The sequence below is a fragment of the Sylvia atricapilla genome, chromosome 3 (genome assembly GCF_009819655.1).
Source record: "Sylvia atricapilla isolate bSylAtr1 chromosome 3, bSylAtr1.pri, whole genome shotgun sequence".
In the NCBI taxonomy this organism is placed as follows: domain Eukaryota; kingdom Metazoa; phylum Chordata; class Aves; order Passeriformes; family Sylviidae; genus Sylvia; species Sylvia atricapilla.
The window spans coordinates 39,178,157-39,190,671 of record NC_089142.1 but is presented as its reverse complement, the minus strand read 5'-3'; the positions used below and the strand labels follow the sequence as shown (position 1 = coordinate 39,190,671).

The 12,515-nt window shown below is 38.3% G+C and overlaps 1 protein-coding gene across 4 annotated transcripts in view; it reads right to left on the bottom strand.

Annotated features, from left to right (window-relative positions):
- The window catches only part of FHL5 (four and a half LIM domains 5), a 98,646-nt gene extending 86,762 nt beyond the window's left edge, over positions 1 to 11,884 (bottom strand). For 3 of the 4 annotated variants that reach the window (XR_010743189.1, XM_066315153.1, XM_066315155.1), the window contains exon 1: positions 11,387 to 11,469. The gene's annotated coding sequence lies outside the window, so the exon portion shown is untranslated. Of the gene's footprint in view, positions 1 to 11,386; positions 11,470 to 11,661 lie in introns of those variants that run through there. The other variant, XM_066315154.1, reaches the window with a different exon arrangement.
- Positions 11,885 to 12,515: the final 631 nt, after the last annotated feature.

Here is a 12,515-nt window from a genome sequence, read left to right as displayed (position 1 = left end):
GAATAACAGGGCAAATCAGTTTATTTTAACCAGATGCAGAGCCTGAGAATAAGGAAGAACATGCAGAAGACAAGATTCGAGGGAGTTCTTGTTCATGACAAAGCCTGCATCTAGTCCACTTGAAGTTACACCCTGGTACTTTGTTTTTATACACTCACTGACTGTCTTACATCCATGGTTCAGTTTTAAAAAGCCATAAAATCTTTTTCTCCTTTTCTGCTTCGGTAAGCTCTAAACCAAAGTGGTTGCTTGAGCTGTGAGAAAAAATCAATTACTGCAGGTTTCCACTGTCACCAATACATAAGGTCAGGCATTTATTAATCTGTTCTGGGAGGTATAGTAGCAAAACAGTGTAAAAGGGGCAGGGAGAGAGGCTGTCATACTTATTTCTGACCAAAAGTAATGACTTGATTGGAAAACTTGTTGCTCCTGTAAATTGAAACTCTTTAGAGTTGAATTGATATACAGTGTTTCTTACTACCCTTAATATTTGTGTCAGCCAAAACAGGGTGTAGTAAGGAAATAAAATAATCTGGAACTCAGATCAGTGGGAAACATGTTTTCTTAAAAATATTTCTGATGTGTTTTATGTGCTATCTTGGAAAAATAATGTATCAGGGCTTCAATCTGAACTTCCATTTCCTTAAGATCAAGCTGAGATTTGAATGTGTAACGAATAAACCCATTTATATGAGAAAATTATATCCATCAGCTTGTACATTTACAGAACATGACATATAAAAACCAGGCAGAGCTCAGCGCATTTGATGCACAATCACAGTCATGACCAAAGTCAAGGTTAAGTTTTGCGCATTTTGCTCTGTATCGGAGAAGAAATAGAAACTGGTGTCTAAGGACACAATCAAGGAGTGTTTGTGATAAACTGTGCTCCATAGTCAAGGTCACACGACATGCTTGAAACTGGGTTTCAGAGGATTTAAATTTCTTTTTTTTTTAGTGGAATTAAAGTTATGGACTGCCTTGGAGGATAACCCTGAGTGAACCACTTTTCTGATCCACTCCTTGCAGAATGAGTCCTCCTGCTTCCTGATAGAGTTTCATCTCGGCCTATAAGTGGCAACATCAAAATCCAAACAGGGAATTAATGAAAAATTTTATTACTTATAGCACGTTTTTGTTGCACAGAGCTCACCAACAAATAGCTTCCCAAATCTGTAGAAACATCTCTGTTTTTTCATCCTAATGATTGTCAATCAGGTTTTTGAGTTATCAAAAAACTCGGCATTACATTACTTGCATTACTCTGCAAGTAATTTTCTTTAAAAAGAGGTTATTGCTTTTTTTCCCCCAGGAAGTCAGTCTGTTCCAGGAAGCCCGGGCTCTTTGCACAAACAAGACTCACTACTGTAATACTTCAGAACTACTGAATTTTTATAACTATCCTCCTAAACCGCTACATGGATATGGGAGCAAGGTGGTATTAATCGTGTTATACAGATGGGAGTTGTTGCTAGAGAACTTTAAAAAAGTATCCCCAAGAACAGAGTCAAAGCTTAAGGGTGTCCTTGGCTGCTCCTCTAGTAAAATGCTCAAGTCACCCAAGACTTTTTTCAGAGTCTTCAGAGTTGACCATACATCATCATAAAAGACCATGTTTGGGAATGAAGCAGCAATGGTATGCAAAAGAATGAAGATTTTTGCAAACCTTTTGGCAGAGGTATGGATAACCTTTGAGAACTACCTTTACTATTAGAAAACACAACAAAAAAGGTGAATCCCGTCTTTCCCAGCACCACTTATCCTTGCTCCAGTAAGAATAAGTAATTGCATGAACACCACGCAGTTAAGTAGAATGTTTTTCTTGTGCTTTGATCCTAATCTCTAGAGAAATATGTTTACTTTAAGTTTGCTGGAAGCTAGACTTTGTGTTTTGAAGGTCAGTTAAGAAATCTCTGGAGATCTGATGTTATTCACTCTCATGGAGTGAAATGCTGACTCCAGCATTCCAGCTGCTAACTTGAATCCTAGGCACAGGGAAAGATTGCCATGTTGCCATTCCTTGGGAAAAGATGATTTTACTCTGTAAATTGGAACATTTTAAATTGGAAGTAAAATACTGTTGATTTTTATGTACCTGGTAGGCAGGGATATGTGGTATCATTTTTATCACTAAGAATATTCCAAGGAGGTGCAGAGAGACATTACCAAGGATGTGAGGATATTGTAACTGGAGTCCCTGGGGCCAGATTTGAGAATGCAGCAGTTTCATGGACTGAATGATAAAAGAGATGAAAATAAAAAAACCCAGACCTGGCTAGTCAGCCTGCTGTTAAAACAGATTAAGATAGAATTTAGCTACAACAAATTAGGACAGGGACTTTCTGGAGAGTCAAAAGATTTCCTATAAAATGTAAAGCACTAGAAGACTTCCAGTGAAAAAAGCTGTAAGAAAATAGTTGTGAAGTTGTAAATCCTGATAAATATGGAATCATCAGGAAAAGATTGCTTGTTTTCCCACTGGAACTAAAAAGAAGAACCAGAAGGTTAATATACCTCTCCATAATTTATCTTGATGTTTTCTAGAAATATATGTTAATCTTCCTCACATCATACAAGAATAAAAAGCCCAGAAACATTCATATGACTCAGGAAGAAATTAGTATATATATATGGATGCAGATATGTACATACAGGTAAAAATAATCTATCTTTCACTTTGTGGCAATTCTAATGGACTATTTCCCAATCTAAATATACCTGCCATTGAATTTCATCAACTTTTCCTTTAAGAGCATACGATTGTTGGAATAAGGCTCTTTCTTAGAGAGTCATAAAGAAAGAAAAAGGATGGGAAAATAATCCTTTGAACAACACTGAAGGGTAAGAAAAACAATTTGATCTCTTATGAGAAGGACACAAAGCTGCCCTAGGCACTTGTTAATTTTCAGGTAAGTGCATGTTTTTATCTTTTAAAGCAATTTGCCTTATTTGCATGAATTTGCTAACTTAATTTTCCTTATTTCTATTTCTGTCTCGTGCATTTACATAAATTAATGGTTCTGTAATATTTGCTTTTCTAAAAATGGCTAGGGAAACAATAGCAACTAGGGGCATATATCATAGATCAAGTCAAACCAAGAACCCACAGTAAAGAAGACACAGATATTAACTCTGAACTATCTTATCTCTGTGGCACAGGACAGTAATACAGTGTTAGGTCCTGTAAGCATCTGAGTGAGTGCAGACCTCTCACTGATGAAATTCTCCTTTAAGTAGCCAGGATGGATGCCAAACGGGATGCAGCTGTAACAATCCAAATATCCTGTGTCATGGTCCACAAGTGACACTGGTTTGGTGGAGTGTCAAGGCAAAGCAGGTATTTTAGAGGTTGGTCTGGTAATTTGTACTGTATTATACTGTGTTTACACACCCCATAACTACAGGCAAAAAAGGCAAGAGCTGTGGCTTAACTAGGGGATCAAGCATCTCAGGAATTTTGTATTTTTTTCCTTAATTGGTATTGCTGTCTGCTTTGTTTACACCATACAAACTCAAATGGTGTCGTCATCTAAATTCTTCCTTTTTTTTTTTAAATGAAATAAACCCAACATTTTTTACAGGTTTTCACATAGTCTGGTAGAGCAAGAATTTTCTCCTGGGTCATTATGGAGCTCGTTCCTTTCTGACTAATGTCAAATGTATGGAATAAAATTAAGTGATGAAGTAATTCAGCTGTGCACTGTTGTAATTTTTAATGTAAAATCCTGTCAGTACTCTTAGTTGTACTTCCCACATTGAACCACAAAACAGATTTGAGGATTGCATCTGTTACAAAGGGCTCATCTGATACAGAATACTCAAATTAACTGGTGAGTTAGACGGGACAGAGTGGCACCCACAGCAAACTGGCAGATGGCACCACAGTGGGAGGAGAGGCTGGTATACCACATGGATGCACTGTTATCCAGAGGGACCTCCCCATAACCAGAGAAGTGGGGTGACAGGAGCCTTGTGAGGTCCAGCAGGGGCAGTTGCAAGGGGATTCTGTGATGGACCACAGAAAATTTATCACTGCTGAATGGCAAAACAGGGAGGGTAGAAGTTTCCATAAACCCTCAATATTCTCCTATGGGTGTTAGAACAGGAGTGGGCATTCTCATAACAACAAAACAGGGCTCTTGTCCATGTCTGTTTATTTCAAGTACCTTTTCTTGCCTTGACACTCATCTACAATCCATGATTAGGGAATCACGAGTGATACTTCAAAAAGTGTTCAAATAAACAGAAACTGGAAGTTACAAATGAAGACATTCACTGAAGTCCTGATCTGGGTGAGTTCATCCCTATTGTGCAAATCATAGACTCATAGAATTTTAAGTGTTGAAAGGGACCTTAAGGATCACTTAGTTCCAACTCCAGTGCCATGGGCAGGGGCACCTCCAACTAGACCATGTTGCTCAATGCCTCATCCAATCTGGCTGTGAAAACTCCCAGGGCTGGGGCATCCATAATTTCTCTGGGCAACCTGTTCCAGTGTCTCATCACCCTCACAGCGAAGAATTTCTTCCTAATGTCTATAATAAATTTCCCACCTTTCAGTTTGTATCCATTACTCCTTGTCCTATCACTACAGTGCCTGATGAAGAGTCCCTCTCCAGATTCCCACTAGGCCCCCTTCAGATATTGGTAGGGAGCAGCACCAGAGGAGCACTTTGGGACTACCTCTGCTAGAATGGCATCTGCACAAAATGCCTGCACAGCTGGGCAGAAGTGCCCCAAGGAAACAGCAGCATCTCAGCCATACTGACACCACTGGACAGGGACACACCTCCCTGGAAATGACACCAAGCTTGCCTCTGGGACTGAAAGATTTCCTAGGGAAAACTGTAGTAATAAGACATGATACCTGTTCTACAACGAGGAGTGGAGTGCCCAGAGAAAACAGTCTTGCAACTAACAAGAAGTAACAGAACTTCAATAGGGAATGCTGATTCTGATACTAATCTTTAATGTCTTAAAGGAAAAGAAATATTTAATTTCTTGTCCTTGCAGATGCTTTAGCTGTAGAGACCAGATTTCCCTACCCTTACATTTTATTTCAGGTATAGCAAGGTGAATGAAGATTACTCTATTATGTGAGTAGGGGTGTATCACATGAATTATAATCCTTTTTTTATAAAAAATAACTACAACTGACTGTACAGCGCAACTTTTTCTGGAATGGTTATTTAAAGGCCTGTGACCTACATAGAACTGCTTTAAGAAATAAAATGAGCAAAAATATAAAGATCAGCTACAGCAGCATTGTTAGCAACAAGCTAAAATTGGAAAGGATTTTCATTACCCTATTTAAAAAAAGAAAGACTTGCTTCCCCCAAACCCAAATGTAAATCCCCCAAGTGATAATCAAGCATCTGCTGCAGTGGCTTTTCCTCTAATCTCCAGCTATGCTATGCCAACCTGACCTAATTTTCAGAGGAAAAATATAAACCGAGACACAGCACTCTTTTAATATCAAAATGAACCAAACCTAAAAATTCCTAGTCTCAGCCTTGTTAAGAGATTGTGATGAGTTAGATGGCATTACAGCTTAGGAAAAGAAAAGGCTACTGTCAGTAGTAGTGGTATGTAAGATTCCTTTTTCAATTATCATTGTTCCCAATGATAATTGGGATTTAGTATTTTGATTTGCAGGCCAAATATTCCATAAGCTAGTGGTTTCTGCTTGCACTGTTCCATCAGGCTTGGCTGCCACCTTCTTATCAAGTTCATCTCTGAAAATAGGGATGATGTGGCTCTGCAGAAGAGCCCTAGGCTGCTTACTACACCAGCAGAAATCATTGTTTGTAAAGCCACTGCTCTACAGCCTAAGAAATGCTGGCTACTGCAACTGTAGCACTGCAAATGCCTTTCCATTATATGTGAGATGTTTGGGGTGACCGCTGCTGTGTCACTCTCCAATCCTTCCCAAGGGAAAACAGGCTTCAAGATAGGCAATTCCAAGAGGCAGGATCAAGTAATAATGGAATGGTATGAGTTGGAAGGGACCTTAAAGATCACCTATCTCCAACCCCCCTTCCATGGACAGGGACTCTTCTGACTAGACCAGGCTGCTCAGAGCCCCATCCAGCCTGGCCTTAAACACTGGGATGGAATGCCCACAATTTCTTTGAGCAACAGGGAGAAAAGGAGGAAGCAGAAATATTGAAGAGAGATAGAAACAGCCTGATCTCCACCTATAGACTCTGGATTTTTGATGACAACACAGAGAGTATGGGTATGATATTTAGCATTAATGATGCTCTGCAGTTGCACTGTTTTTGGAATACAGAGATAATAATAACAGCAGAAGCATATTAAAATACATATGTATATATTGCATCTGCTAGGCAGACTGACCATGGAGCAAGTAATCTGGTAAAGAAAAAATCTGATAAATAAAATATGAAAGAAGTGTCACTCTGTGTATTCTACCATTTTAACAGTAATTAATGGGTTATTCCATACAACTGAGACAGATGGCGAGAAAGGTTTCTAGGACAGCTTACAACAAACAACCAACATGAAAATATGCTGTGGGTATTCTTCAACAGACTTACTTGCCTTCCTTCTGCTTCCCTCTAAGTATTACATGACCACCTGCTATGTCTTCTCTTAAAATCCACCACTTAGAACAATGGTATTTGAGTGCTAATTGATGTAGCTGAATAATTAATCTCAATTCATGGATGTCAAATTAGGTGATTTAATATTTTCTCGATTAGAGTTTAATTCTGCAGTTTAGGTTTGCTGTGCTCTTATTTATTGGGCAGTCCTATGCACAATTCAGTTATGAAGTCTCAGCATCTGCACCAAGGTTGCAGTTACAAAATAGTGCAATTCAGCTGTGGGTCCATTTCATCAATGATATGGAATTACAGCAATGTGGCTTCTTGCCTTTATTTCCTGCCCTGGGTGCTTTAAATACAATATGGACAGGAAAACCTTATTAGTTTATCTACATAGGCACATCAAGGACATGCTGCTGGCTTTTGGGCTGGAGAAAAACCCCTAAATATTCAGATACACATTTTCTTTCACATCATGTCCTATATTCACTGTTGATAGCTATTAATCAAATTTCATTCTAGAATAGTCAAAGGATATATGGACTCACAATGTAAAAACAGTTTTAGAAGTGGTCTCACAAAAGGAATTTTGAAGGCACTGAACATTTTTAAGAGAACCCTTTCAGGAGTGGAGCTGTTAGAAAAAAAAGATCAGGGAGTGGAAGTCTTTGGTTTTTGTTTGTCCTCTACCAGGGAAGAACAATAACAGCATCATTAGGACAAATATAGGAAAAAATGGTGGGTTTCCTTTTTTTGCTCTTTAAATATGTGGCTTTGTGCATCATCCATTAAGTACGCAAAAAATGTTAATTAAAGACTTCTGGAGTCTTGAACATTTGAGTAGATAATGTGCTGTCAAACAAGATAGGGGACAACATGGCATTGAATCTGTTCTAACTTGAATCCTCACATCCTGTGGCAGCAACAATGACCAGTCCTTACAGAGATTCAGCCCTGGGCTCCTGCCAGTGACATTTGCCATCTATTTGAAGCCTTTGTGACTCTTACACTACCTGTTCTGCCTTCTTGGGAGATAAAATCTGCAGAACAATTATGTGACTGGGTATCCTAACATTTCCCTTAAGCCTTAAAGTCTCTGTACCACACATTAAACATTTTCTTTCTATTTAAAGTAGTCTAAAAGTGGCTATGATTTAAAATTAGTAGACCATGGTATTCTGTCTTTCTTTATTATAATGTGAGGTTACTGACCCTTCAGTAACTGCCCTGCTGGGATTTTTGTAATGTCCTGATATCTGAGAAAGTTTTTTTGTGGTTGTTGTTTTGGTTTTTGTCAACATGACTTTCAGAGTGAATTTCTTTCTATGATTATAAATACACACTATCTAAAACTAGTTCCAGTGTAGTATTGACCTTATCTGATTGAAGGAAAATTAAGGCTAAAATTTATCTGAACACCCAAGACAGTCAACATTTGCATCAGACAAATAAAACCCACCGCTAAATCTTGGAATGCTGGAGGAAATTTGGTAAGAATGAAGACATTCCTTCCTAACATCACAGAACATTTTAGGAACATGTATTTAACTCAAGGATATTGTGGAACAGTGAGCCCACTGATACCAGTAGAGCCTGGTTCATGTGGACTCATTCTAGTGCTGATGTGAACTTATTCTAGTGCTGATGTGAAGAATATAGCAACAACCATCTTTGCAAACCTAGAATGGAGTTGACTGGTTTTGGTAGAAGATGGTGCTCAGAGACCATAATTCTGACCAGCTGTGGTGAAAAAGATTGGTCTGAGGAGAGGGAGAGTGGAACACAGTGGCAGAAACTGCACCAAGGAACAAATACAAAGGAACATAATACAAGGAACAAGGCCTTTTTTGCTAATTTATGTAAAAATTATTAAAAGTTTTCCGTAAAAAGTCTAAGCAAGTGATCAAACAAATTAAGAATTCCGCTACTGTATTTTAAAAAAAATCCAACAAACCCAAACTGTTTGAGCTTTTAATTTGAAATATTTCGCAATGCTCTTCAATTTTCAAGCACCAAGCTAAACAAAGATTGCCAATTAGAAGAGCAGCATGAAATAATTTTTACTCGAAACATTTTTTCCCACGCAAGTTGAGTTTTTGAACTCTTATTATGCAACATTTTTGCATGTTTTAGTACATAAATGAATCATGATAGGCTGAATTTGAAACTTGAAGAGCTCACTTGAGAAAGACAGTGCTCATAAGCATGTTTATGCCTAATGCTATTATGGGCTTCTGATAAATAAAATTCAAATCTAAACTTCTGAGGTATTTTACAGTCTTCCTTTCAAAGGTTTCTGAATGCTTTTGTAACAACAGTAACAAAGTAATCCAAAAACACATTTGTGAGTTACTTTTCTACAGAAAAGGTTAATACTTGTCAAAGGAAAGTGATTGACTTCCTCAAGGTCAGAGAGTAAACCTGCAGGAGCGGGAACAAAAGAAGTCATTCATAGCACCTTTGCCATTAGACGGGTCTGCACATCAGGCTGTATCCATGATACTGGCCTGGGAGAGTTAAAAGCGGTGAACAAAGGATGCCAACTGGTCAACTCCCAGTGACAGAGGTAGAAAACATTTCCAAATTTAGAGGAAGTAATAAAATATTCTAGTGGCGCACTTTGAAATTGTCTTTTATGTCTCTGAGGTTATGATGAATATTCTTATACATAATGTTCTGTCAACAACTGCACCATCCTCTGGCACCTGGACATTCTTGCTCTTAATTCTGCTACCCGTGTACAAAGACACATTACAGGAAGATTAATATTTTTCTGACTGATAAAGCTTCTTGAGTGTGAGGCCAGCAACCAGCTAGGACAGCCTGCTCAGATCCATTACCCACACTATGCTGAGATGTGCAAGAATTAACCAGTCCTTTTACATGGACCTTGAACAAATTCAAAGGCAACCATAGCTGGTAAGAACAATAGCATACTAGCATGAATGGCGTAGAATCAAAGAAAACTCCGAAGTCTAAGAGAGGGGTACAAGTAGGGATGATAGCTGACGTACTACATGACAACACATAATGGGGATATTACCAAAAACTAGCTAAAATCTGCTGAAGTTAATGAGAAAGCCACTATTTTAGATAAAGAACAGATACACACTCCTCTCCAGGGTGATTTCTAGCAGAAATTAAACTTAGCCATCATTATAAAGGAACCAAGGCAGTGTAGCTTCCCTTTGACAGTCTTCTTCTTCCCTTTATCTCTGCTACAGAATTTATATCATGGGGTTTTAACTAGTTTTCTTGGAGTCATGTTTGCATATTACCACTAAAAATGTCCTTACTTGATCCCTCTGACTTTTAACAGGAAAATATAAATGTATGAAACAAGCAGCTCACAGCCTCCTTTCTCATAAGAGCTGCATGCCCTGTTCCCAGAGGAACGAATTCAGCTGTAGCAGCCCAAGCGGAGCATCAGCAGCATTTCACCACACCAGCTTCGAAACCTAGGGCTCTAGAGATTTTAATAGAACAGTTGAACTAGAAATGATTAATTTATGAGCATCATTTACCCCAAATTGGCAGGGAAGTGTGGAGGAAACCTCAGCTCAGATTTACTCTCCAGGCGATCTAAAAGCCTTGACGGCACCTAGAGCTTGAGTTGGCAGGAGGGCTGCTCCTTCCAAAAGGTTTGAAATTTCAGTTTTGGGCTTGATGTTTGGAAGCATGTTGGTTAAAATATTTTTTTCTGTCTGTCCATGGTTAGGAAATACTAAAAGTTCTTAACTGTTCTTTTGGAAAACAAAACTCAGGTAGGGAAAATAAATGAAGAAAGCTGGGATTATTGGTACAGAGGCAACAGAACATATGCCTTACCGTGTCATCCAAAAAATACATGCTCTATTAATCATGACTGGCTGCAAATAATTTGGAGACACCATACATCAGAATCTCTTTCAAGCAGGTTTTCAATTAATTTTTCTCTAACCCTGCAAGTTAGTTAGTACCATCTCAATATTCTACCAAGTAAACAGGCTTGAGTCAAAGTGACTTTCCTGATCCTGCAGTAAAATCACACAGGATGCCCATCAGCAATCTGTTATAATGTTAATACATCAAATCCACTACACTTTGTTCTGTTACTGTACAAATAGTGACTTGTCGCACAAAGGGAAAAAAAAATATTAACACAAACAAACAAAAAAAAGCATCTGAAACTTAAATTCTAGATGTAAATTCCAAATAAAATTATGATCCTAAAAATAAGGGATGATAACACAAAATGTCTTACGGAGGGAGAATTTGGAGATGATACTTGTTGTTTACAGCAATATTTTGACTTATAAAAATTAGCTTGGAAAATGTTTTACTTCCAAAACCAAGAACAATCCACATTAGGTGTTAAAATTACGTATGCCAGAAACAAGTGACTTAATAGAAAAGACACTATCTAGAAGTTTTTCTTGCAAAAGCAAATACCTATGAAAGCTTGCTAGGAGATAAAAATCAATGGGCAACAGCATACTCATTTTTTGCTGGATGATTCTTTGGAGTAAACAAAACTCATCCTCATCTCTTTACAAAGGAAACCCCAAACAATCTTCCTGCAAATTAGTGGGTGAGCCAATTAGTACAATGAAAAGAATTAATAAGAAATTAATTTTATTTATTAAGAATGGTATCTCTTTAGGTACACAAAATTAAAAATATTATATATGTGGATGTCTGCATCTAATTTATTCAGCAGTTTTGTGAGGAAAAGCTTCCTGCATACTTGCTCAAAATAGTAAAATAAGTACCTTCTATACTAACATGTTTAAAGATTATCAGATAAAGGAACAACAGAAAAAAGTCTCAATACTCACATTTAGTTTTAAGCTGCTTCTCTTGGTAACTCCAGCAAGAAAATAAAGGAAGAAATAATTACACGTCTTCAAAGAAACAAGCATTCAACAAGTCCAAAAGAAACAGAACACTTTGCCAGAGCTATTTGAGGGTCCCATCAGAATTGGACTGGATGGGGGAAGGCTGAGGGTCAGTTTGTTTCCCTTAGACCTCATGACATGCAAATATCTGGCTGCCTCACCACTGAATCAAATCATTCTTTGACATACTGTGTTTACAAATTGCAAATACATACCATGTAGGAGGTTCTTAAAGAAACATATTTCCGAGAGTTCTCAAAAGGAAAAAGGCATTTCTGTTAAAAACCAAAACTGTTCAGGGCAAGGGAAAAAAAGAAAGTAAAACGTAACATTATTCATCCCCAGATACACACTGGTTCATGCATAATGAATCCAAAAGGCCTCATGTGGGCTTGTAAATCAGAAAAGAAGAAAAGTTGCAATTACTAAAGTCTGATTGTTGTGTACAGGAAATGGGGGGGCGGGGGTGGGAAGGGGAGGCAGGGAAAAAAACCTCCTCCAGTTTCAGGAAAGACATTCAGGGACACAGCAGAACTCAGAAGTTCTGACACGTCTTAAGCATTTTCTGGGCTGTAACAATTTGATGCTTTCCAGCAGGTGAGAAGGTGTTCACACAGGACTATCAGTGTGGCAGCAATGGGCTCCTCTAGGTTCTCTCTCAGTATTTCCCAGTTCTGGCTTTTGAGTCACAGCCATATCCTTTACTTTCTGCTTGGACCCAACAGGGGCCTGCTTTCACAGAGAGGCTCCTGCACACACAGAGTGTTCAGAGGTCCTTATACTTTGCATAGGACTCAGCGCAGACCCTCAGTCAAATGCAGCTGAAAGTAAAGATTGTGTCCATTTAAAAAAGCAGGCTGAAGCTAGGCAGAGTGAAGAAAGGATGGCTGCTTCTGGTATGAACCACAACTGACCTCAAGGCAGTTTTTTCCACAACCAAGAGCCAATAGATCTGAATCACTCAGTCTATAACGTCAAGTGGGTGGGAGCTGTTTAGTATCACAGATAGAAGAAAGAAGGAAATGTCTGAACGGTTTAAATATGTATTACGTTATCTGAGTACTTTGGT